The sequence below is a fragment of the Triturus cristatus genome, chromosome 5_2 (assembly GCF_964204655.1).
Source record: "Triturus cristatus chromosome 5_2, aTriCri1.1, whole genome shotgun sequence".
Lineage (NCBI taxonomy): Eukaryota > Metazoa > Chordata > Amphibia > Caudata > Salamandridae > Triturus > Triturus cristatus.
This window is the reverse complement of record NC_140588.1, coordinates 355945828-355971288: the sequence shown is the minus strand read 5'-3', so window position 1 is coordinate 355971288 and position 25461 is coordinate 355945828. Positions and strand designations below refer to the sequence as shown.

The 25461-nt window shown below is 52.9% G+C and overlaps 1 protein-coding gene across 4 annotated transcripts in view; it reads right to left on the bottom strand.

The window, feature by feature from the left end:
- Positions 1–18774: 18774 nt before the first annotated feature.
- PRP4K (pre-mRNA processing factor kinase PRP4K) overlaps positions 18775–25461 on the bottom strand; it is a 632535-nt gene continuing 625848 nt past the window's right edge. For all 4 annotated transcript variants that reach the window (XR_014962111.1, XR_014962103.1, XR_014962108.1 and 1 more), the window contains one exon: positions 18775–19072. The gene's annotated coding sequence lies outside the window, so the exon portion shown is untranslated. The remainder of the gene's footprint in view (positions 19073–25461) is intronic.

Here is a 25461-nt window from a genome sequence, read left to right as displayed (position 1 = left end):
GCCAGTGTCCGGCACCCCATACTGCGTCAAATGACGTTTCAGAGCTGCACGGCTATGCGCCGCTATTTCCACCGCCATAAGGACAAGCTACACTCGAAGTAATCAGTAGCACAAGGGTTCAATAACCTTTTTAATGATCAAGCTTGAAGAAACCTATGTCAACAGAAATAGGTAGGTTTAAATCCGTCAGACTTGTTATCCGGAAACAAGAATGAGGGTGTTGTGGACTAATATAAGCACTACTAAGGCGTTTCAACTCATAGACCAAACGTTAGGTGCGCCCTGTTGCAGGGATTCTGCTTATACACAGAACTATGTGTAGAACCCCAGGACCTCAGTGAATTGTGGTGTACCAGAAACTCACCTCAGAACCCAGTATCCGGCTAGCATAAGTGTCACATTCGTTATCCGAGATTTAGCTCGGCGGTCCCAATGAAAAGACAACCCAGAACACGCGACTCAGTGTACTCTCAGGAATGGTGGGAATCGGAAATACCTGTTCGTATATTATTCTTACATCAGTCCACAACAAGAATAAAACAGAGACACGGTGAAAATAAAAAGAGTTTATTTTTATAGACCACGTGTCCTCATATGCAGTACTTTGGCTAATACAAGCAGACAAATGATTATAATTAAAACCATCAGCATCGTTACAATACCATAGAATAGAAAAGGAGTTATCATGTTATAAATGACAGTGGATACTACCACCTTCCTTTTATTAAGAAGCTAATATTACTATTATTCTAATAGAAGGTCTCTTAGGCTTGAATAAGGGACCCAATACCTCAAAGATCAGCTTAGTGAATTCACATCACAGGAGCATCAGGAGTCTTCTCGCAGGAAGGCTCGTCTTCGGTCTGAATATTAAACATGATGTCTGCAATATTAAAAGCACCAGCTTTCAGGTATTCGCAGCTGCCTGTGTGTTATGGCTAAATAGTGGGTCGATCAACCTAGAGTGGAAAACATGCATTGTCTAACAACCCAGACTGTTTTGTCACACCATGTACAGACCAAGGTCGCTGCGCAGAGCTCGGGATGGTAACAACAGATTGCTCTCATGGGAGGCAAAACTTGAGTCAGCAGTTTGTTTAATCAATAACATGTAAACGTGCAGTGTCGTGCGCAAAAGCAGCAAGATGGCTTTCTAACATCTAACGTGGTTATGCTAACTTAACAATGCATGGACGTATTACGGAAGTCCTCACTACAGCAGAGCCCGCATCCGCCACCTGGCGTGATGTACCAGCAGGATGCAGGAGGCCATTAGACCCAGCAGTCGCAGGACCATCCTGAACGAAACGCGGGATAAAGGCTGAAAGATCGGAATCAGAGCCTGAATATCCCAAACCCGCTGTTCTGGAGGATAGACCCGAAACAGCGCCGAGTCCAGAACCGCTCCAATGAAAAGAAGCTTCTGGGAGGGACTCAGATGCGACTTCGGCATGTTGATGGAGAACCCCAGCAAATGCAGGAGGTCGGCCGTAGTCTGGAGGTGGGAGACGACTGCCTGTGGTGAGCCCGCCTTCAACAAACAGTCGTTGAGATAGGGGAAGACTGGAACCCCTAATCTGCGCAGAGGAGCTGCAACCACCGCCATCACTTTCGTGAACACCTGAGGTGCACTGGTGAGGCCGAAGGGGAGCACGGTAAACTGAAAGTGCTCGTGGCCTACCGTGAACTGCAGGTAACGCCAGTGGGCCGGCAGGACGGGGATGTAGAAATAAGCATCCTGCAAGTCCAACGCTACTATCCAGTCTCCAGGGGTCTAGGGCAGCCAGAACCTGAGCTAAGGTGAGCATCTTGAACTTTTCCTTCCGGAGGAAGGCGTTGACGCTCCTGAGGTCTAAGATAGGGCATAGGCCCCCTTTGCCCTTCTTGGGAACCAGAAAGTAGTGGGAGTAACATCCCGACCTACTTCTGGGCCAGGTACGCGCTCGATGGCCCCCTTGGCCAAGAGGGCGGTAACTTCCTCCTGCAGAAGTTGCAAGTGATCCCCCGACATGCGGTGGTACTGCGGTGGCAGGGCTGGAGAGGTCGCCTCGAAGGGGAGGGAGTAGCCCCTTTGGACGATTTGCAGCACCCACCTGTCCGACGTGATGGTACGCCAGTGGAGCAGGTGATGGTGAACTCTGCCTCCCACGGACGTGGAATGGGCCTGAAAGGTCGGACTAGGAAGGCTATGAGGCAGATGCTGCGGGGGCAGATGTGGGCTGACCGTCTCTCCGTCTCCCTGCTCCGCCTCGGCAGAATCCACGCTCGCGACAGCGTTGAGGCTGGTTCTGCGGCCTGTGGCTAGACGGACGTGCGGGGGTGCCCCTTCCTTGGCCACGAAAGGGGCGAAAAGCGGAAGTTTGCGGGCGCGGGCCGAGAGGCCCAAGGACTTGGCCGTAGCCCTGGAGTCCTTAAAGCTCTCCAGCGCACTATCCGCTTTGCTGCCAAAGAGGCGACGGCCATCGAAGGGCATGTCCATGAGTGTGCTCTTGACATCTCCGGAGAAATTCGTGGATCTCAGCCAGGCATGACGACGAATCGCCACCGTCGTCGCAATCGCCCTACCTAGCGAGTCCGTGGTGTCAAGCCCACATCGAATTGAGTACCGTGCTGCATCCTGCCCCTCAGCAAGAACCTGGGCGAGCCGTGTCCGGACCTCCTCCGGACACTGGGGCAGCATGTCCGCCACCGTATTCCACAGGGAGTGGGTGTAACGGTCAAAAAGGCACGCGGTATTTATGGATCGCAACCCCAAACTGAGGGAGGAAAACAGCTTCTTCCCAAACTGTTCCAACCTTTTGGATTCCGATCCGGAGGAGCGGACGGGAAGGCGGTCTGGGACGTAGAAGCCTGGATAACCAGGCTCTCAGGGGTGGGGTGCACTGACAAAGCTGGGGTCGCCCGGAGCAGGGCGGTGGCGCCTGGCCACGTTCCGGTCCACAGGAGTGACTGTGGAGGGCTTGGACCAGGTGCCCATCAGAACGTCAGTGAGTGCTTCTTTGAACTGCAGTAGAGGCTCCGAAGAGCTTACTGGCGGTTGAAGCACCTCAGTGAGGTTAGTCCTCACAGCCGCTGCAGGGAGCTCCAGGTGGAGGGCTTCGGCAGCCCTGCGCAGCACCACAGAATAGGTTGCACCCTCCTCCGTAGCCACGGAGGGAGGAGAGATGAAGCCAGTGTCAGGTGAGGTATCGAGACCACTGGCATCCCCCAGCTCGTCTGCCCAGTCCTGAGTGAACTGGCACTGCTGTGCCAGAGGGTCCTCAGACCCCTACCAGTCGTCCCCGTTTTCCGACTCCTGGTAGACAGGTTGAAAGGAAGGAGCCGGGCGGTAGATGAATTGCTCATCCATCAGCGCCGGGAGCGGCGCCGTTCCGACTCCAGACCCGGACTGGGGCTGAAACTGGGGACGGCGTCTTCCAGAGACAGCGCCAGTGTCGGGGTCGTAAGGTCGTCCGGGATCCAGGCCTGGATCCCACCGGGACCAGCGGCGTCAGGACCGAAGTCAATGACGGCGCCGGGGCTGGAGCCGCCGGCTCATTAGGCCTCCCAAGCAGACCCATGGGGCCCGAAGGCGTGACGACAGGCCGCGACGGCAGAGCGAGACTCCTCATGGCCACGAGGAAGTCTCGAACCTCGTCCGGAGTCACATTATGCCCAGGGACCAGAGGGTATGGGGCCGGACACGACTCCTGCGGCTCCGACGGAGCAGAGCGGGTGGCGCCACCCGAACCCTCAGCCGAGTCGCGCGACTGGCGACGGGACTCAGTTTAGCGATTTCGCCTCTTCGACTTCTTCATACTGTGCCTCGACGTACCTGAATGCGAGGACTTCGAACCAGACGAGCGGTGATGACTTCGGCTTCGCGACCGGTCCCTCGACCTCCTCCTCGACCGGGACCTCGATCGGCGCAGGGCAGACTGCTGGAGCTCGAGGAGCTTGCGGGCCTGCTCCTGCCTAGCCTTCGAGGTCAAGGCCCTGGCAGTCGCGGCACGACTGGGCATCGTGGTCGGCCCCAAGGCAGTAGAGACCGACGGTGGTGATCCGTAACCGACATCAGGCGGTTACAGGCGTCGCACGGCTTGAAACCGGGCATCCCTACCGGCACCAGGAGTCGAGGTCGACTCGAAAGAAGAACCAAAAAGGGTCCAAAAAGTTTGGTCAGAAAGTGACTAAAGGGTATGCTCTTCCCAGATCTGCGCTTACTAGCGTAATAAAAAGAACTGACATCAGCGCGTGAGGGCGGCGTCTAAGTACTCCGACGTCATCCCGGCGATCACGACGCCGACGATGGACGCGGAGCCGCAGACGACGCCTAGCGACGCGCAAGGGTATTGCTGACGAAAAATCTTTCCGGATCCAGCCTGACGTCTGGGGATATTCTAAGGTAAGGAATCTAGCTAACGTGTTTCTTTCAGATAATGCTTGCATGGTAAGCCAGGAACCAGCATTGTATGTCTCAGTGCAGTACTGCAAGCTGCTCCTAGAGGTCCCTAGTGATAAAGGCACCAGCACCGCATGTCTGGGTGACGTACCGCAAGCTGCTCCAAGAATTCCCTAGTAAGCAAGGCATCAGAACTGCATTTCAGGGCAGTACTGCAAGCTACTTCTAGAGGTCCCTAGTGAGCAAGGAACCATCACTGCATGTGTAGGTGCAGTAATGCAAGATGCTCCTTGAGGTCCCTAGTGAGCAAGACACCAACACTGCATGTCTAGGTGCAGTACCGCAAGCTGTTCCTAGAGGTCCCTATTGAGCATCATAAACTACCTATGCGAAACAGTACACAGCTGCTTGAAATATGAACAATTATATGTTTAAAGTCGTACAGCGGTGGTGACAACAATGGACAGCTGATGATCCACTATAACAAAACAAGCACGCCTATGTCCAGGTAAAAGAAAAGCACGTCCGCCATTATCCCATCTGAGGCAGCCGTGCTGCTTAAATTTGAAAAAAGCGTTGCGAGAGAGAGAGAGAGAGAGAGAGAGAGAGAGAGAGAGAGAGAGAGAGAGAGAGAGAGAGAGAGAGAGAGAGAGAGAGCATGTCCTGCCTGCAACAACAGGCAGAAGAAAGCCAATTAAGAAAATTGTGATCCAAGGCTCTAATTAAATCATAACTGTAACAACCGAAGTAAAAGGACCAATCCTCATGGGAGGTTACAAATGAAGACCAGGCGGTACTAAGGATTAACAAGCCTATGAACCAATCAGAAGCCAGCATTTACGAAGGACAATGACGCAAGCCAATGACAAATATGGGCGGAGAGTGGGCGGGGCTAGAAGTACATAATGCAATACAGCATACCTCGCAGAGTACCGCAAGCGTGCAGACTCTAGGCTCGACCTAAAAAAACATGCAGGAGCACCTCACCGGGTGCCACCCATAGGTGTAGTCTAAAAGAAAAAGCCAATGGTCACTGCCCTAGAACGGCTGATACATGAAAGAAAACAAAGAGACCATACCTCGTACAAGCTCAGTATCGGAGGAAGAAGAGAAGCAGACGATACTGTAAAATAGGGTCCAAGAGTCTGCTCCACCTTGACTGTCTCAAAAACAGCGCAAAGCAGATTCGGCGTGAGCCATTAGCAGATGTTGACCATCGAAAGGCATATTCACCAAGGCTGATTGAACAGCCTCTGAAAAACCAGGGGTGCGTAGCCAGGCACGCAGACAAAGTGTCACTGAAAGAGCCATAGCTCACCTGCCAGAATCTGTGGTATGCATGCCACACCGAATCAGCAATCTAGTGTAAGCCATAATGAAGTAGCTGAGAAAGACCGTTCCAGGAATCATTTGGGAACTGAGTGGAGAAGGCAAGAGACCGAATCCAACAACACATGAGGAAACTGGCTTAGAAACCAAGAGGTAGTAAGTGAATACAAAGCGGAACTGATGGCAGAAAAAAGGTATCAACAAAAAGTATCGAGACACCTAGACTCCCTGTCTGAAGGGACGTCAGGAAGGGTGCTGATGTCAGGGGAGGCTGTAGCAGCCTGAACCACAAAGCTGTGAGGAATAGGCTGCAGGAGGAGGCAGGCCAGGTCTCCAGGGACAGGACGGTGCCTATGAGCTATAGACTGGCCCATTGGGACCCCCAAAGCTGGTTTAGCCCAAGAGCCTAACAAAATATCAAATAGGGCTTCACTGAAAGGGAGCACAAGCTCAACCCCTGTTTGGCCCTGATGAAGCACCCCCATTAAGGGGTCAATGGCTACCTCCACAGAATGGAGCTGCAGCTTCAGAACCACAACTACCCTCCTCAGAAGCTCAGTGAAAGCACAGTTAGCTTGAGTAGCAAGGCTGGGAGAAGAAAACAAGCCAGCGTGAGGGGAAGATTCAAGGCCAGTTCAAATATCCAGTTACCCTCCAGAGGAGGCTGACCAGTATCAGTCATGGTAGGGAGAAACTCAATTTTATCTCCATGTCCACCAAAACACTGGTCTCCTGATGGAGGAACAGTAGGGGGCTCCTCCAAAGAAGGAGGGAAGTAGCAGAAGACAAACTGCTCCGCAGACGCTGTCCGAGGTCGATGTGGCGACGCCTCGGCGCCAGAAGAGAGATATAATAGTGTTAGACTTGGCATCTTTTGGCGTGTTTCGCCGGAGTTTTTGCTTTCTGCCCTCCCGGTTTTGACTCTGTATTTGCTGGCTTAGTGTTTCTGTGCACTTTTCTCACTGCTGATCAGTGGTAAAGTGCAAGTGCTCCTGTGGTAAATTGTGTTATGGATTGGTGTTTCCATGATTGGATATTTGATTTACTTGTTAGTCCCTAGTAAAGTGCACTTCGTGTGCCAGGGCCTGTAAATCAAATGTTACTAGTGGGCCTGCAGCACAGATTGTGCCACCATGTGAGAAGCCCTAAAAAGGCAACTCAGACCTGCCATTGCAGAGTCTGCGCGCAGTTTGTAACTGCCTTGTCGACTTGGCAAGTGCACCCACTTGCCAGGCCCTAAACCTTCCCTTTTCTACATAGTCACCCCTAAGGTAGGCACAAGGTACCCCTGTGGGCAAGGTGCAGTGTATGTGAAAGGTAGGACATGCCCTGGTGTGTGTGGCATGTCCTTATAGTGAATTACAGCCCATTTCGCTTTTCACTATTGCAAGGCTACCTGTTCCCCATAGGACAGAATGGGAAGTTTGTTTAGAACATCTTGTAAACATAACTGGCCCTGGGAACTAGGTGGAAAAATAAAGTTTAGTATGCCTGAACTCAGAATCTAAAGATGCATCTTTCAGTGAAGGAGATTTTTACATTCTGCGTTTGAAAATACCACTTTTAGAAAGTAGGTATTTTCTTGCTCAGTCATCCCTTGTGCCTCTTCTGGAATGTGATTGCCTGTCTGGGTTTTGGATGACAGAAGGCTGGGGAGCAGGACTGGCTCCAGATAGTCGTGGTAGGGTCCGGAAAGAGCGGAATAGACCTGGGCTGCAATGGGGGAAGGGGGAGGAGATTTCCTTGAACCTCAAAGGGCCTGGTCTGCCTCTGACAATGCTGTCTTCACCTCCTGCCAGGAAATCACACCAGAGAAGGCAGAACTGGTTCTGACTGGGCACAGAAACTCTTGGCCCAAGAGATCAAAGGATTTTGGGATATAAACATTGGGGCCCAGACCCCTGAACATTAGAACTCTTTTGGATCAAGTAGACTGCCAAGAAGAAGAGCTGGAGAAGCTGTGAGGAGGACCTACCACTTTGCTGTGTGCTTTACTGTGTTGGCCTGCAGTGGCTGCTTCTGTCTTGGGCAGTGAATGGACTGGACTGAACTTTCTACAATCTACATAACATACCAGGTGTATTTGTGAAGCGCACGATTACCCGCAGGTGTCCTGGCGCTGAATAACAGATGTTTATTGTTACCCAACTCAATGGTACTCATTTTATCGACCTCAGATGGATGAAAGGCTGAGTGGACCCACCGGAATTTGAACCTGTGACCATGAGGTCAAACACAGGCCCCTGCAGTGGCTGCTTTAGTCCACTGAGCCACCAGACCCGGATCTACTTTGTGAGTTTCTCCAAGGGCTTGAGGTAGACCCTGCCCCTTGTTCACGAAGTCTCAGAAACAGCAAAAGACTTCAAGCTCTTCTGCCCTCAGCACTGCAGACTGTGAGTTTTGTGCTGCAACAGAAGAAAAGCAACTCGATGACGTCTACGACGCCGCTGCCGACTCCATGTCCCGAAGGCACCGCAGAGGGCACCGCGACCCTGGTCTCAATGCTGACGCCACACTGAGCCTCTGCTCACACCGCGACCTGTGGGCATCGCACTCGACACCGACTTCGCTTCACGACGCTACCTTGGCACCGCAGAGGGCACCGTCGCAACCCTGGTCTCACCGACGACGTGTACTGACGGTGCCACCGAGCCGCTACCCGCACCGCCACCTCTGGCCCCGCACTCCGCACCGCCTCGCGACAACGCCGCTCCACGCCGAAATGTGCACCGTGGTTCGAGGGCACCACTCGTAAAGTTACACGACGCACCGCCATCATCCCGCACCGCAGCCATGGCCTGCCGGCGCCCTCAACTCAAGTTCGTCAGCCGACGACAGCGCTTCAGCAACGACGACGCCGCTGCTTGCACTGTGACTTGCTAGCACCGCCTTCATCTCACACTGCGACCCTGGTCTCACCGTCTAAGTCATCTGAGCTGCTGCTCACACCGTGACCTGAGGGCACCGCACGCAGCAGCACCCAACGCTGGCCGACGCCAGTGCCCCATATCCCACCAGAGAGGAGATCGACCTGCAAAGCATGTGACTTCGAGGGCCCGACGACTCCTGCACCGACCTCCGGAACTGACTGTGTTTTTGGAAACTCAATGAAGAGGTCACCGGTGCCATGCATTTCTAAAAGGTACTGTTTGCAGGTTTCTCAACACAGTAGCTGGCCCGTGAGGCCACGGTCAGCCAGAACGGTTTGGATTTGTTTGCTCAGGACGCCCCAGACGTAGCTATCGACTTCAAGGAACTGTTTTTATGTTTAACTTTGTTTTATTGATTTTAGCATGAAAGCAAAGTACATTACAGTGACCAAATACTCCTTTTGATGGTACATGAAGAGTAATGTTGATGTCCCACCCATCCCCCTCAAGTTCCCTCGAGACGGCAAAAGTTTGTCGGAGTAGCAAGTGGCCGTGGGTGCGGACAATGCTGAGGCTCCCATTACGAGGTTGTGCTTCCACCTCCATAGTGCCCCAACCAAAAACAACCCCCCCACCATGAACCCTCCCCCCAACTGATGTGCCAATTTCGCTACCTTAGGTCCTGATCTGCGAGAGCTGCCAATCAGCTACGTTCCTGGGGCACCTGTTGGGGACAAAGTGTCGATAAGTCGCAACATACGGGGATATTTTGGGCAGGTGACTTTGTTGAATTCCAATGATAGGAGTGACAGAGTAGGCTGCCAGACCTTGGTAAAGGATGCCGTGGACTGCGTGAGAGTGGCGTGAATGCGTTCCATACCCAATGTGTACCAAAGTTTGTGCAGCCAGCCTGTATGGGTAGGCCGGGTTTGTGTCCCCCAGAGCGATAGGATGTGCTGAACCGCCGCCCTCATGGCCAAGCCCATCTGTCTCCCTCTAATTGACTTCAATGGAAATGTAAGTGCATTGGGCAACCCTAGAATCGTGTAGGCAGGTAAGCGGGGAATCTCGGTATCAAAGTGCTTATCAATGTCATTAAGTATTGCTGTCCAGAATTCTGTCACTTCCCTGAACTCCCATAAGAGGTGTGTCAGTGTGCCCTCTCCTTCACATCCTCTCCAGCAAGTCGAACTGTGGTTGGGATTGCCTCTATTGAGCCTTACCGGTGTCAGATACCAATACGTCGCAAATTTCACCGCTGTTTCCCTACTGGCAGTATTCCTGGCTGTGTGATTGGCCCTGTAGTATATATCTTGCCAGTCTTTGTCCGCAAGGGTTCTTCCCAGCTCCCCATCCCATCTCTGCTGACCAGCCAAACGGCGCGAGTCGAGAAAAATCATTTTGTATATGTCCGTGATCATCTTACGATCTGACTCTTTGGTAATTAGCCGCTTTTCAAAAGCAGCCAGTCGTCGGCTAACCAGAGGGCGTATTTCAGGCTGTCAGCCAATGTCGGATTTGAAAATATTGAAACCTTTGTGGGGCGTCGATGCCATAGAGCTGTATTAGATCAGAGAGCTGGATGAACCCCTCGAGATCGAACAGATGATCCGCCGATCTGCAGTGCGACTTCCGCCACTGCTGAAACGCTTGTCCCTCTAGCCCTGGAGTGAATTCAGGATTATCGAACAAAGGTGTAAGCGGAGAGGGAAAGGTGGTGAGCCCCTTTTTAACCACTACGGTATCCCACACGCGCATCACTGTGCGAGTGATAGGGGATTTCTGAAGGTTTGCCGGCCTATCAGTGCGTTTAAAAAAAGGTATCTTCCAAAGCGATGTTTGCGCCATCGCTCTATCCTGAAAGAGCCATCTCTTCTCTGACTCGGGCCTGTACCATTCCACCAGGTATCTCAATTGTGCAGCGTGGATGTATTGCTGCAGGTTGGGGATCACCAAGCCTCCTTCGTTCGGAGGTCGGTAGGAGAGGTCTCTGTGCATCCTAGGCCGTTTTCCATCCCATATAAAATGTTGCACCGCTTCTTGTAAACGTTTTATGGTACCTCTAGGAGGGGCCACTGGGATGGTTTGGAAGATGTATAGGAGTTTATGAAGAACAGACATCTTCACCGCAGCAACGCGCCCGAGAAGTGATAGGGGTTGTTTCTGCCATTTCCTTAAGTCCCCTTGTATATGGGAAGAGATTGTCCCATAATTCATTATGACTGTCCATTCTGTGGATAGGGTTAAGACGATCCCCAGGTATGGGATCAATGCCTGAGATTGCAATCCCCCGTAGGCAGAAGATGCCTCGTGGGTTGTGTGGGTGTTGCAGCCCAGGGGAAGGAGCATAGACTTCCCTGTGTTCACTTTGAAGGTGGATACCCTCCCAAAGGCCTCCAATTCCCCCAAACAGGCAGGCACCGATTGTTTAGGCTTCTCCAGCGCAGCCAGGATGTCATCTGCATACAGACTAATTGGATGGGGTTCCCCCCCCAAAAGAAATGCCGACTATGTCGGGGTGATCTCGAATCCTTTGCGCCAAGGGTTCTACATAGAGCGCAAAGAGGAGAGGCGAGAGCGGGCATCCCTGCCTCGTACCTCTATGGATTTCGAAGGGCCGAGAGCCTATGCCGTTGACCCGAATCGTTGTCCTGGGGTTATCATAACAGCTGGCGACCCATGCCCTGAAGCGATCCCCAATTCCAAAGTGCGCCAGTGTTTTGTCTAGAAAACCCCAATCCACCCTATTGAACGCTTTCTTAGCGTCGATGGACAGGAGCATAGCGTCCGACCTTGCATAGTGAGCCTTGTCTATTAAGTGCAGAAGGCGCTTGGTACTATCACTGCACTGTCTGTTGGGGACGAAGCCCGAGTGGTCCGGCTCGATGATGCCGGGAAGCCGTGGCCCAAGTCTAGCCGCGAGAACCCCTGTAAAGAGTTTAAGGTCTAAGTTCAGAAGAGAGACAGGCCTATAAGCTGAGCAATGGGTGGCATCCTTGCCCGGCTTAGGTAGTACAATGATGTCGGCCTCAAGCATATCTGCCGGTATCGAGCCAGGCCCTTGGAATGAGTTAAAGAGTCGAGTGAGAAGCGGTGCCAGCAGCAGGCAGAATGTTTTGTAAAAGCCGGCGGAGAAGCCGTCCGGCCCAGGCGACTTCAAGGGTTTGAGACGGGAAATCTTCACTTCCTCTATCCTGATAGATGAATCCAGCGAGGCGGCGCCGTCTGCAGAGAGAGCCGTCGTTGCTGCTCTGCTCAAGTAAGCCTCTCCATCCCTGTCAAGAGCCTGGTCCGCGCTGTATAGGGTCGCATAGAACTCTCGAAATGCCTCCGCTATCTGGGCGTCACTGCCTAAGATCTCCCCCCGTGCATCGCAGAGGGTTGTGATTTTAGACTGTTGGACTCGGGCTCCAAGCGCACTTGCCAGAAAGCGCGCCGTTTTATCGCCTCCCACTTAATAGGTATGACGGAGCCTCAGTGCCGTGTATTCAGCACAGTAAATATCCAAGCTAGCTAGCTGCGCTCTAGCAGTTTTCAACTGCCGCCAAATCCTGGGAGCACCAGTGTGGCTCTGCACTCTCTCGAGTTCGACCACCGCAGCGGTTAGGGATTCCCGCTTTTCTTTGCACTCTTTGGCTTCCGCTGCCGAGATGGCTATTAACTCCCCTCTCACTACCGCCTTTAGTGCTCCCCAGAGTGCCATCAAGGGCGTGCCATGCAGATCGTTACGTGTGAAATAATCAGTGATGCTTTTGTGTATTTGTTGGGTGACCCCCTTCCTTTGTAGTAAGGCCTCCCGCAGTCTCCATCTCCTCCCCCCGCTGCCTTGGTCCGGGGAACCCCTATAGTCATGGTCACAGCAGCGTGATTTCATATAGCTGCCAGAGTAATGTCTACATATTCTATGATCCTGCTGAGCTCCGAGGAGCCTATAAAGTGGTCCAGTCTGGCATAAGTGTGGTGCGCATTGGAATAGAATGTGTAGTGTGTGGTTCGGGGGTGCATTTCCTGCCACAAGTCCACCAACCCTCTGTGAGCCATCCAGTCTTTTCCCCCCAGTGAAGTCGCTCCCGAGGAACCAAAGCGGCGGCCTGATCGATCCGCTTCCCGGTCCATGACCAGATTGAGGTCGCCTCCCACCAGTATGTATCTGCTTGGGAACTTAGAATCTCCGATAGGGCGCCCTTAAGTAAGGATTCTTGACCTGAGTTGGGGACATATAAGGACCCTACAATCATGGACATACCGCACCCCCGAATGGTGTGTGCTAACGGCCTGCCCTTGATTTCCCCTACTTTGTCTCGCACCTGATCGTGAAAGTGTTTAGCAAAGACTATTGCTACCCCCACCTTCTTATCAGTGGTAGAGGAGTAAAATTGCTGAGGGAACGCCCGGGACCTCATCCGATGCCAATCCTTGGTTAGGAGGTGTGCTTCCTGCAATAGAGATATTGAGGCACCGGAGTTCTCCAAATACGATAACACCGCACGCCTTTTGATGGGATTATTGAGCCCCCTTACATTTAGGGTAAGAACTGACAGAGTGGTCCTGGTCATTCTATAGTCCTGCACAGGGATAGCGTTGACCTATTGGGGTAGCCCCTGCGTGGTGTCTCTTCAGAGCCCCTTTCCCCTGTGGCACACCGGTTCCCTCCCCCTGCTGCTCCTGAGTCACCCCCAACCCCTCCTCCCCGCCCCCACCCCCCCCCCCTTACGAACATGTGCCAAACTGTGGGCCCTCACCCCTCCCCCCTCCCTCACCCCAACTGAGCATACCCCGCAAGCACCCCTACCCAGAACTGACCCACACCCCCCTCTTCGCTAACCCCAACAAAGCATATCCAACAAGAACTCGTAGTCCAATGCCCGCTATTGTGCATTGCAGGCATATGGTGAAGTCACCTGTGCGAGCGTGGAACCCCAGCAACCCAGGCCCCCCGCACCTCCCCCGGCTAGCCATGAATCAGTGCGCATGAGTCTCCCATCGTCATGCAAATCATTGAGGAGAGGAGGTGTCTCTGGTCACCGCGTCTAGGGCCGACGCTCGTTCTTGCGACATGGTAGTATGGTCTGGTTTCAAGTCCACCGCGGGATGGCGATTGCGGCCCACTCTCTGCCACTCCCCTCTCGATGAATATTGGTATTGGGCTGGGGAGGCGTCTGGGTTGCGGTGCTCGATGCCCAGGAGAGCACAGGCCTCTCGGAGAGACCTCATTTGATGTAGCGCTCCATTCCATTTAAAGATCAGGCGAAAGAGGTAGCCCCAAGCATAAGGCGTCCCTTTATCTCTTAAGAAGGAAGTCACTTCTTTGAACATCTTCCGTTTTTGGAGAGTGATGGGGGATAGGTCTTGAAAGAGCGCCGCTGAGTGTCCTTGATGGTGGAGAGGTTATTTCGATCTGGCCTCCAGAAGAATACGCTCCTTTAAGGGAAAGTCTGGGAGAAAGGCCAGAATGTCCAGAGCGGGAGCTGGTGCGCGTCGTGCTAGACCGACTCGGTGAGCGCGGTCGATGCACATCTCAAAGTCCCGGCCCTCGCCGAGGATCTCACGAAAGAGGCCTTGCAGATATTGAGTCACATTAGTCCCCTCCGCGTGCAATGGGATTCTCCGGACGCGAATGTTGTTGCGTCTCGACCTGTTTTCCAGGTCCTCCGCATGTGCTTGAAGGTCTACCTGCTGGTCTTTGAGGCGGATGAGTTCCTGCTGCAAATGTTCCATCTCCTCACTTCTGGCATGTTCAGTGTCCCCAATGGTGGCTATGCGCTCCCCCAGCCCGTCCACCTCCCGGTGTATCTCCTGCACCTCTCCAGCCACTTCTTGTTTAAGCGTGAGAAAGTCCTCGCGGAGCGAGTCAAAGAGTGTCTCCAAGAACTCCTATGTAATCGGCAGGCCCCACCCCCTCGAGTTCCGTATGCTGCTTCGGAGTTGGGGGGGGGGGGGCGGGAAGAGTGGTGACCTCGGGCCCCCGAGTTGGGGCCTTTGGTAGGCATGTCCTTCAGTGAGCGCTCCCCTTTTTTGCGCGTCGTGGACAAGATGGGATCCCTGCTGTAGCACCTGCCAGGCGCGCCTCTCCGTCAGATCCGCGCCCACCTTTTCGTTCGGTAGTCGGCGCTGGTGGTGTGGCCCCTCTCGGGGATCTCGCCAGTGTCTCAGGGCTCGCCTCGCCGGGGAGTCCGGCAGGAAAGCAGGGCTCCGGTCCAGGCACGCAGCCCCGCCGCCAGGCCCCGGCCCTCTCTCTCAGACGACACCCCAGGCGCGCCAGAGGTCCCTGCCGCACCAGTCTCCCTCCGTCTGGCCACCGGAGACTCCCAGTTGTTAACGCCCACGGCAGCGGCCTTCCTCTGGGCTTACCCCAGCAGAGCACGCCTATGCCGCTTAGTCCTCTGTCCGTGCCTCCGGCCTCCACGTGGCCCCTGTGCTAGGCCCCGGCGTGCGCGTCTGGGGGGGGGGGGGGGCGACAACCTGCGTGGTACGCCAAAGCAGTTCCCTCGGTCTCCCGGGCCCCGTTGTTGGAGGGACCCAAGCGCCGTCTCAGACTCCCCTCCACGTGCGCACCCCAGGTACGTTCCTCCTGCCGTGGGCCAGGTACGGGCCGTCCAGCCACATCTAGTGCCCCCGCCCGCCCTGGCCCATCAGTCGCTTCTCTAAGGGGTGCGGCAGTAAGCTGTCTCTGGCGTCATGCAGGCCCCGCTGGGCCCTGGCCGGCCCCGCCTCCGGCTCTCAGCTCCTCACCTCACTTCCACATTACGTTGCTGCTTGGGGCCGCCCACGGAGTCCTGCGTGGAGTTCTGTCGCTGCACCTGCAGGAAGTCCGGCACTCGCCTGCCAGGCCCGACCAGGCCCAACAGCCTCGGCCTCGATTTACGTGTCGTCTCTCCTGACACGACTTGCAGTCCGCAGGTGGGCTAGATTGGTCTGCGGTGGGCCTGCGTAGTCTCTCTCCGGTTGCTGCTGCCGCCCGATGAGGGACGCCCGGCCAGGAAGCAGCAGGTCGCCGCTGGAGCACCCCTCCCTCCGTCGTCTAAGGCCCGGCCGGAGCTCCGCAAACCCCCTGTCAGCTCGGGCGCCAAGGAAGGAGACTGCGCTTGGTGTCGGGTCGGGGTCTCCCCTCAATACGGCGTGTGTACAGCTGTCTCCGGACACAGCCCCGCTCCCTCTCTTGATTAGCGGCCACTTTTGTGCTCAATTGGAGGTTGTGATGCACAAAATAGCCGGTAGAAGGGGTCCGGAGCGGGGAGCCTCGCGGTTTCGCGTCCGTCTAGGTCGCCATCTTGGCCAAGGAACTGTTTTTCAAGCTTGTTTTGACAACTGGAGATTTTTAAGTATTAAAGTATATAAAAATACTGGCTATTTTTCTAAACTGGTGTGGTGTCCTTTTGTAGTGCTTACACTGTGTTACTATGGGTTATGTGCAAATGCTTTACACACTGCCTCTAAGATAAGCCTGACTGCTCATGCCAAGCTACCAAGGGGGTGAGCAGGGGTTATTTTAGGAGTGTAACTCCCTTATTCTGACTAGGAAGAAGGGTCCCTATTTGGACAAAGGTGCAAGCCCTTGCCAACTAGAGACCCCCATTTCTAACAAATAGCGTCCATCGGTGCCGGTGAAGTTGACATTGGAGCCGGCTGATCAGACACTGGCATTGCAGGTGGAAACCCCAAAGGGCTGTGCACTGGAGTCGACACAAATCCAATTACGCATACAGAGGGCCTCACTGACGCCAAGGTGTGGTTTCAGTCACGGCTCCTCTGTCCTCCTTGGGGCTGAGAAGAGTATCAGCTGTAGGCAGAGAAACAAAGATAGCATGAAGGGACTGATAATATTCCCTCATCTGGTCCAGATTCGCCCTGGACCCAGGGAATACCAGAAGGTGCAAGGTAGACTTTTGCTCTGATTCCTCAACCGGAGAATGAGAGGGGCATAAGAGACGCTGCGCATACGCGGCAAAGGCCGCGTCTCGGACTGATTATGATGCTACTCACCCTTTGACATCGAGTTTGAAGGAAGCTCGCTTGAAGGACTTCTGGAGCGGGCTCTCGAGCGGTCCTTGGAACGAGAAGGTGACCGCGAATGACGTGGAGCCTGCGGCAACTGTGCCCCCAAGAGTTTCATGCAGCGCCTTCGGCATATGTTGGTAACAGGAGTCGCACTCCTCAGAGTCATGGTGTTCACCAAGACACCACCTACAACTAATATGAGGGTCTGGGGCCGACATCTGCCATCCACATAACCCAGAGGGTTTGAACCCGGAGGACATCTAGAAGAAAGCACACTGTTTCGTTGACAAAATGTTGAGACCAGCTAAAATAACAGCCAGAGGCAACACTCTCCGGAACTGCCTTATAAGCGCGGAAAGGAAGAAACGTCAGCGTGTCGGGGGAGGGCTTATTTGGACTCTGTTGATGTCACATCCGGTGGACGGCATTGCTGCGGAGTCACTTGACGCCCTCTACCGACACGCGGAGGTACTTCTGCAGAACATTTTCCAGATCCAGTGTGGCGCCTGGGGATAATCCAAAGGAAGCTGCAGTTAGATATCTCTATGAGATGTGCATTTTTAGAGAATCTTTAACACCAAGAACTTCGTCATCGGGTAAGTACCTTTCGAGTATTCGATTTTTACAGCTAGGCAAAAAGGTCACACAAATGCACTTTCACTCAATAACGCTTTGCTATGGAGAAGGAAACAAACTGCCTACAAGTATTTGAAATCGAATTTCAGGGGTCCCCATCAGGGTCACAATATCTACCAGTGTCCGGGTGCTGGACGGGTTAATAGACCTGTGCGCTACATAGTTGACAAAGGGGAAGCACCTAGAAACTGGCAGCCGAAGAGGGGCTTGAGGATAAGTATGTGCTCCCAATGGGGCTCAGTTCGTGACGGTCTTGGGAGAACGGGGGTACAGTCAGTGTTCATGGACCCAGGCTGCGGAACTCGGGTACAGAGTGTTTGGGTAAGCAATTGAGCAGATACCATGTTTTAGGGAAAGAACACTGACACTGGGAACATGGTTAACATGAACCCTGTGCACTTCAGTGAAAAATTATATCAAAATTCCCAGGCAAAAAATGGGGGTGACCATGTCAAAAGGGGGCACTTTCCTACATAGGGATACTGCTCAAAAACGTTCGGATTCAGTCTGACGCCTGATGAATATTTTAACGTAAGGAATCTGTGGGCTAGAAGTCTCTATCAGATGTTGGCTCACATCCATTTCCCATTGTTTTAGAGGCAGCCACCAGCTTGCAACTGTATTCGTGAGGGTCTCCACGGTATCTTCTGTGTCAGAAACCCTACATATCCTTCCTCGGTACTGTGTACATCACCTTTCGCAGGTCCTGTCTCAACAATTACAAATCGACTATGACCTCCCCTATTCTGGTTTACAGTCCAATTCGGCTACTAATTGCTTGGAATATAACTACTGTAGATGAGATAACTACTGTAGATGAGGAGTAATTTTCTCAATTCTTCTCTTTCTGAGGGTGACGAACTCTTGGCAGCAGGAGCTCCTGTTACCTGATAAGCCTTGGTAAATTTATCTAGCTTAAGCTGGTGGTGGGTGACAGTGACAGACCATGAAAACTGGTAATGTGTTCACCTATTCTAAATAGGGCAGAAGATCACATAGGCAAACCTCCGATGGCTCTTACTCCGTTGGCGGTGTATGTAGGGGGTGAAGACAGAGTAGTCTCCAATGTCTACATTTTGAAGTTCCGCCCGTCTCTAAGTGAGGCGGGTGGAACTTCGCATTAGCGGAGAGGGTACTCAGTAGCAATAGCGATGGAGTAAGCTGTCTGCCAAAGTCTATATCAGGTCCAGTTATTTCATATTTAAAAGTTCACATTGTTAACAAATTGCCCAAATCCCTAAAAATAAATCTTGTCTGTTGCTAGTGGCAAAGGTTACTCTAGTTAGAGTGGCAAATTTGGTACATTCAGATGACCAGTACTCTGTGAGCACACATCTTCTACTTCCCATTTCTGGATAATTAATTTATTTATCATCTTTACTGCACCTTTGGATTTACAGTTTCATCTCGAGTGACTCTAGGCTAAGCTGAATCAAGTTAACTGCAATGAACAGCGGCTTCTCATTTGGCATTATTTTTTGGCAATATGAACATTCCCACACAATTCTAACGCAATCAAACCAACATACGAATTCACACAATCAGAATAAAACTAAGAGATATAATGAAAGGAACATGTACACATTTTATTAAATAAGTAACTTGCACTTTCTGTTTCAAGATGATTTAGTTATAGGTGGCCACGTAGTAGGAGCTGCAGGTTCAGTCCCTGTAGTGAGAACTTCAACGTTGCAATAGAACGAGTAGCTTTCCAGGTTAATTTGAATGTAGGTCCTTCAAGTCAATTATGGCACAGGTGATGTAGAGCATCTTTTTAGCTTGTGGATAAGCTTATTAGTGTTCCAATGATCACCGAATATAATGTTACTCCTGTGGCACAGAACCACTTACCCTATATCTGAAAAAGAAAGACAATAATCAAGAAAAATATATTGACATCTGCCAAAGGCTACCTAATGTCGATGGACAGTTGAATCTAGGTTAAAAATACTGAGCAAACAAAGGGGAAATACCTATTGCACAACTTTATTATTGTTTAGAACTGTAGATTTACATTTACCCAACCTGCAAGATCAAGAGGGAAGCAGGCAAGCTTGACTTCCTGGAATGATGTTCCTTACATCCGGAGGGCTAACTTGAATGTACCATAAGGCAAAAAGAAAATGCTAAAGCTAACTTGTTTTTAGGAGTTTGGTGGAGCAAGTGGAAATTTTTCTGGGAGCACTTCAGATGTCCTGGGAAGAGATAGACACATTATCAAGTAAGTCTACAAATACTAAAATACATGTTACAGGGATAATGGGGGTAGAATGCACACATTACATCTTCAAAGAACACCTTGTTAGCTAGAGATTTTAGATCGAGATATTACATTTGAAAATATAGATTGTTAACTCAATGAGAAGGCATTTAGTCCCTGCTGTTTAATGGTGTCAGTGGTACAAATGGTGTGAGCTTGGGTACTAAAGTAGTTTAGCATCCTGCAAAAGAAAGCAGTGATAGACCTACATTATTTCAAGTGTAATTCTTTGTATTTAATGTCTTTGAGTGTTCTCTACACTACCTTAATCACCTAGAAATAACTGACGACATGAAGGTTATGCAAATTATAGGCTTCTCAGGATTTGAAATGACTGAGTGTAGATATAGGTTTTCTTGTATGGAGGCCTGCTGTACAAAGTAAAAACATCCTAACTGTTGATTTAGGATGCATAATGAATAGGGGAACTGGAGGTTGAACGACCAATACTCCTACAGTGGAGAAAATACAATGCGAGTTTCCAGAGTGATTTATGGTGTCTTGCAGTCCTTGACATCCCGTGAAATACAGCCTTTTTAAATTAGATTCAAGTGTGAGAGGCAAGCAAGCGATCAATGGAACCATTTTCAGCAATTAAACTATGAAACTCAAGTCTGCCTACAGAAATGCTGTTTTACTGGCTAGGTTACTGACTCTGAAACCCAGAGACCTGGGTACTAAGACTGACTTTGCACCTTAATTAAAGACCAATTATCGATCATTAAAACAATATATCTCCCAGTAGCTAAAAACTACAGGTATAAATGCAGAAGTTACTTACTTGTGTAACGATATATCTGTAAGAGACATTAGTTAGTGATAAGATTCCTTACCTTAGAATATCCCCAGGCGTCAGACTGGATCCGGAAAGTTTTCGTCAGCAGTACCCCTGCGCTTCGGTAGGCATCATCGTGCGGCTCCGCGTACGTCGCTGGCGTCGTATACGCCAAGATGACGTCATGGGAACTACTTAGACGCGCCCACGCGTGCGGACGTCAGTTCTGTACATGACTTTCTGCGCCAGGAACGCAGAGCCATGCCAGAGACCGACTACTGCTGCAATAGAACTGGGGCCTTTGAAAGGGATGACCTGAACCCACAGTAGAACTGCAATAGTGCTTAGCGAAGGTATGCCGCGAGGCCCACGTGGCTGCCTGACAGATATCTTGCAGGGGGACATCGCGTCCCAATGCTGTAGTAGCTGCTGTAGTCCTGGGAGAATGGGCGCGCAAGCCCTACCGGAGATTTCTTTTTAGCCAGAGAGTAACAGGCTTTAAAGCACAAGACAACCCATCGGGAGATAGTCCGCTTGTGCACAGCTCGGCCTTTCTTGGCGCCCACTTAGCCAACAAAGCGATGCTCATCCACCCGGAACTGTTGTGTGCGGTTGAGATAGAATGAAAGCGCACGTTTTGGGTCCAGACGGTGGAGCCACTTAAGTTACAGTTTGCCCGAGATGAAAGGCAGTGACTACTTTCGGCAGAAAGAAGGGACATGGTCTAAGCACAACCTTATCCGAATGAACCGCCAGGAAAGGAGGTTTACTCACACGCCAAGAGGAGGTGATGGCCACCAGGAAGACAGTTTTCAAAGTTAATAACCGCAAAGGACAGTTATGAAGAGGCTCAAAGGGAGCGCACATTAAGTATGTGAGAACCAGGTTCAAGTCCCACTGAGGCATCACAAAAGGAATAGGAGGGAAAAGGTGAGTAATGCCTTTGATAAATCTATTGACAACAGGGGACTTGAAAAGAGAGGGCTGATCAGGCAGCCTGAGCAAGATAGAAAGAGCAGAAAGGTAGCCCTTGATAGTGCCCAGAGCACAGCCCTACTGGGCCAAAGAATGAAGGGACAATAGGACCTCAGAAAGAGGAGCAGAAAGGGGATCTACAGCTTTCGCTGTGCACCATGCCACAAACTTGTTCCACCGACAGGCGTACACAGATTTAGTTGAGGGACGCCTGTAAGGAAGTGGGTTTCTGCTGCAGTAACTCCCCCCACTTTTTGCCTGATAACTGATGCACTTTTCCTTGTTGTGCCCTGGGCTCCTGCCAATCAGGTGCCCAGGGCCTGTGTTCATTCCCTAAAAACTGCCTAACAGCCAAAACCCAACTGGCATCTCTGGTCACATGTCAGTCCCTGGTAAATGGTACCCTAGGTACCCAGGCCCCTAAGGGCAGCAGCACTTATTGTGCCACCCTTAGAGGCCCTGTACCCTGACACACACACACTGCCTTTGCAGGCTAAGTGTTTTGGTGCAAAACAAAACAAAGAGTCGACATGGCACACATCCTTGTCTGCCATGCCCTCAACACACATTGCCCTGGCATACCTCAGTCACCCCTCTAGCTGGATGCCCTATGCCAGTGGTTTAGGCACAGGTGCATGAGCCGTGTGCCCCTACAGTACCCAGGTCCATTCCTGGGCACTGTAAGTGCAGTGCTGCCATTAAGAGTATATGGTGCTGGGAGGTCGTCAACACGAACTCCACAGCACCATGATGGCTACACTGAAGACAGAGAAGTTTGGTATCAAACTTCTCAGCACAGTAAACCCACGCTGATGCCAGTGTGGGATTTACTGTAAGATGCACAACAGAGGGCAACTTAGAGTTGCCCCCTGAACCTAACCTACAATCCACATCTTATCTGAGGGGCTGCCTAGGCTGCCACACAGCAGACATGTTGCTGGACCCCCGGGTAGAGAGCCATCCGCTCTCCTGGGCCTGAAACAATGCACATCCTGGGCGAGGTGCTAGATCTCCTCCCCTAGGATGGGCAGGGGAAGCTTCAAAGGTATGCCGCCTTTGTGAGCTTCTCCAGGCCACTTGCTGTACTCAGCAACTGGCCCCCACTGGTTCTGACCCTCTCTCTGGTGGGAAGATCGGCGGAAAAAGGTAAGGAAGGAAAGAGGGTGTGCCAGCCTCTGCCAACCCCACCCCTCAGGTGGGGGAGGCGAGGTGAAGCACATCTCCGGGCTCTGCCATCTTGAAAATGGGAAGCCCCGCCTAATCAGGCGTACAACAGACCGCAACTCCACTCGTCACGAAAAGCGTCGCCGAGCGAGTGCCGCCTTGGAAATTCTAACGCGCAGAACTGCTGACATTGCGCGTTCTCTTCGGTGGCGAATAGATCTAACCAAGGCTCTCCCCACTGCTGAAAGAGACCTTGCGCCACTTCGGAGTTCAGACGCCATTTGTGATCCATCATGCACCGGCGGCTGAGTTCGTCTGCTCTGGCGTTCAGAGAGCCCGCCAGATGTTGAACCACTAGGGTGACGCCCTGGTGTTCCAGCCACGTCCAGAGGCGCAGAGCCTCCTGACAAAGGGTCCACGACCCCACCCCGCCCTGTTTGTTGCAATACCACATGGCGGTGGTGTTGTCCGTGAACACCTGCACGACACTTCCCCTGACAGAGGGAAGGAAGGCTTTCAGTGCAAGTCGGATCGCTCTCAACTCCAACAGGTTGATGTGGAGACGAGACTCCGCCGGAGACCAGAGGCCTCTGATCTCCGCCTCTCCCATATGGCCACCCCATCCCAGGAGGGACGCATCCGTCACTACGACATGCTCCGGTTGGGGAAGGGAGAGGCTTCTGCCCATGACCCAATCGCGGTCCGTGAGCCACCACTGCAACTGCTGTGCAGTGCCCTCCGAGATCAAGACATGGTCGGACAGGTTGCCGTGATGCTGGGCCCACTGAAACTTCAGGTCCCACTGCAGAGCCCGCATGCGCCGCCTGGCGTGATGCACTAGTAGGATGCAGGAGGCCATCAGCCCCAGAAGCCGCAACACTAGCCTGACCGAAACCCAGGATAGAGGCCAAAAGATGGGAATCAGGGCCTGAATATCCCGGACCCGCTGTTCCGGCGGATAGACCCGGAACTGCGCCGAATCGAGAACCGCTCCGATGAAGAGGAGCTTCTGAGAGGGACTCAGGTGTGACTTGGGCACGTTGATGGAAAATCCCAGCAAATGCAGGAGATCTGCCGTAGTCTGGAGGTGGGAGACGACTGTCTGGGGCGAGCCCGCCTTTAACAACCAGTCGTCGAGATAGGAAGACTGGAACCCCTGATCTGCGCAGATGAGCTGCGACCACCGCCATCACTTTCGTGAACACCCGAGGGGCACTGGTGAGGCCGAAGGGGAGCACGGTAAACTGAAAGTGCTCTGGGCCCACCGTGAACCGCAGGTAACGCAGGTGGGCCGGCAGGACGGGGATGTGGAAATATGCGTCCTGCAAGTCCAACGCTACCATCCAGTCTCCAGGGTCTAGGGCAGCTAGAACCTGAGCCAAAGTCAACATCTTGAACCTTTTCTTCCGGAGGAAGGCATTGACGTTCCGGAGGTCCAAGATAGGGCGTAGGCCCCCCTTGCCCTTCTTGGGAACCAGAAAGTAGTGGGAATAACAACCACGACCTACTTCTGGGCTCGGAACGCGCTCGATGGCCCCCTTGGCCAGGAGGGCCGAAACTTCCTCGTGGAGAAGATTCAAATGATCCCCCGAGATACGGTGGTGCTGCGGTGGCATGGCTGGAGGGGTCGTCTCGAAGGGGAGGGAGTAGCCCCTTCGGACGATTTGCAGCACCCACCTGTCCGATGTGATGGACCGCCAGTGGAGCAGGTGATGGCGAACTCTGCCGCCCACTGGCGTGGAATGGGCCTGAAAGCTCGGACTAGGAAGGCTTTGAGGTGGATGCTGCCGGGGTGGATGTGGGCTGACCTCGTCGTCCTCCAGAACCGCCTCGGCGGAAACCACGACCGCGACCACGCGCAGGTTGGTTCTGCGGCTGGTGGCTAGGCGTACGTGAGGAGGCACCCCTTCCTTGGCCACGAAAGGGGCGAAAGGCGGAAGTTTGCGACCGCGGGGCCGAGAGGCCCAAGGACTTGGCCGTAGCCCGGGAGTCCTTAAAGCGATTCAGCGCACTGTCCGCTTTCTCACCAAAAAGTCGAGTGCCATCAAAGGGCATGTCCATGAGAGTGCTCTGGACATCACCCGAAAAGGACGTGGACCGCAGCCAGGCGTGACGTCTAAGCGCCACCGTGGTAGAAATCGCCCTACCCAGCGAGTCCGTAGTGTCAAGCCCACAGCGGATAGCATGCCGCGCTGCATCCCTCCCATTGGCCAGAGCCTGGGTAAGTCGTGTCTGGACCTCCTCCGGACACAGGGGCAGCACGTCCTCCACCGTATCCCACAGAGAGTGGGAATAACGGTCCAAGAGACAGGCGGTGTTCAAAGACCGCAGGCCCAAACTAAGGGAGGAGAACAGCTTTTTACCAAACTGTTCCAGTCTCTTGGAATCCCGGTCCGGCGGGGCATTCGGGAAGGAGGATTGGGAGGTAGAGGCCTGGATAACCAGGCTCTCGGGGGTAGGGTGTTGGGACAGAAAACTGGGGTCGCCCGGAGCAGGGCGGTGGCGCCTGGCGACGTTCCTGTCCACAGGAGGAACTGTGGAGGGCTTGGACCAGGTGCCCTGCAGAACGTCAATGAGGGCCTCATTGAATTGCAGCAGAGGCTCAGTGGAGCTTGCTGCAGACTGAAGCACCTCGGTGAGGACGTTAGTCCTCACAGCCACGGCAGGTAGCTCGAGCCCAAGGGCTGCGGCCGCCTTGCGCAGCACCACAGAGAAAGCAGCACCCTCCTCCGAAGCCACAGTCGGAGGAGAGATGAATCCAGTGTCTGGAGAGGTATCCAGACCACTGGCCTCACCCAGTTCATCTGCCCAGTCCTGTGACAGTTGAGCCTGAACGGCCATAGGATCCTCGGATCCCTCCCATTCGCCCCAATCATCCGATTCCTCACTGACGCCAAGGTGTGGTTTCAGTCACGGCTCCTCTGTCCTCCTTGGGGCTGAGAAGAGTATCAGCTGTAGGCAGAGAAACAAAGATAGCATGAAGGGACTGATAATATTCCCTCATCTGGTCCAGATTCGCCCTGGACCCAGGGAATACCAGAAGGTGCAAGGAAGACTTTTGCTCTGATTCCTC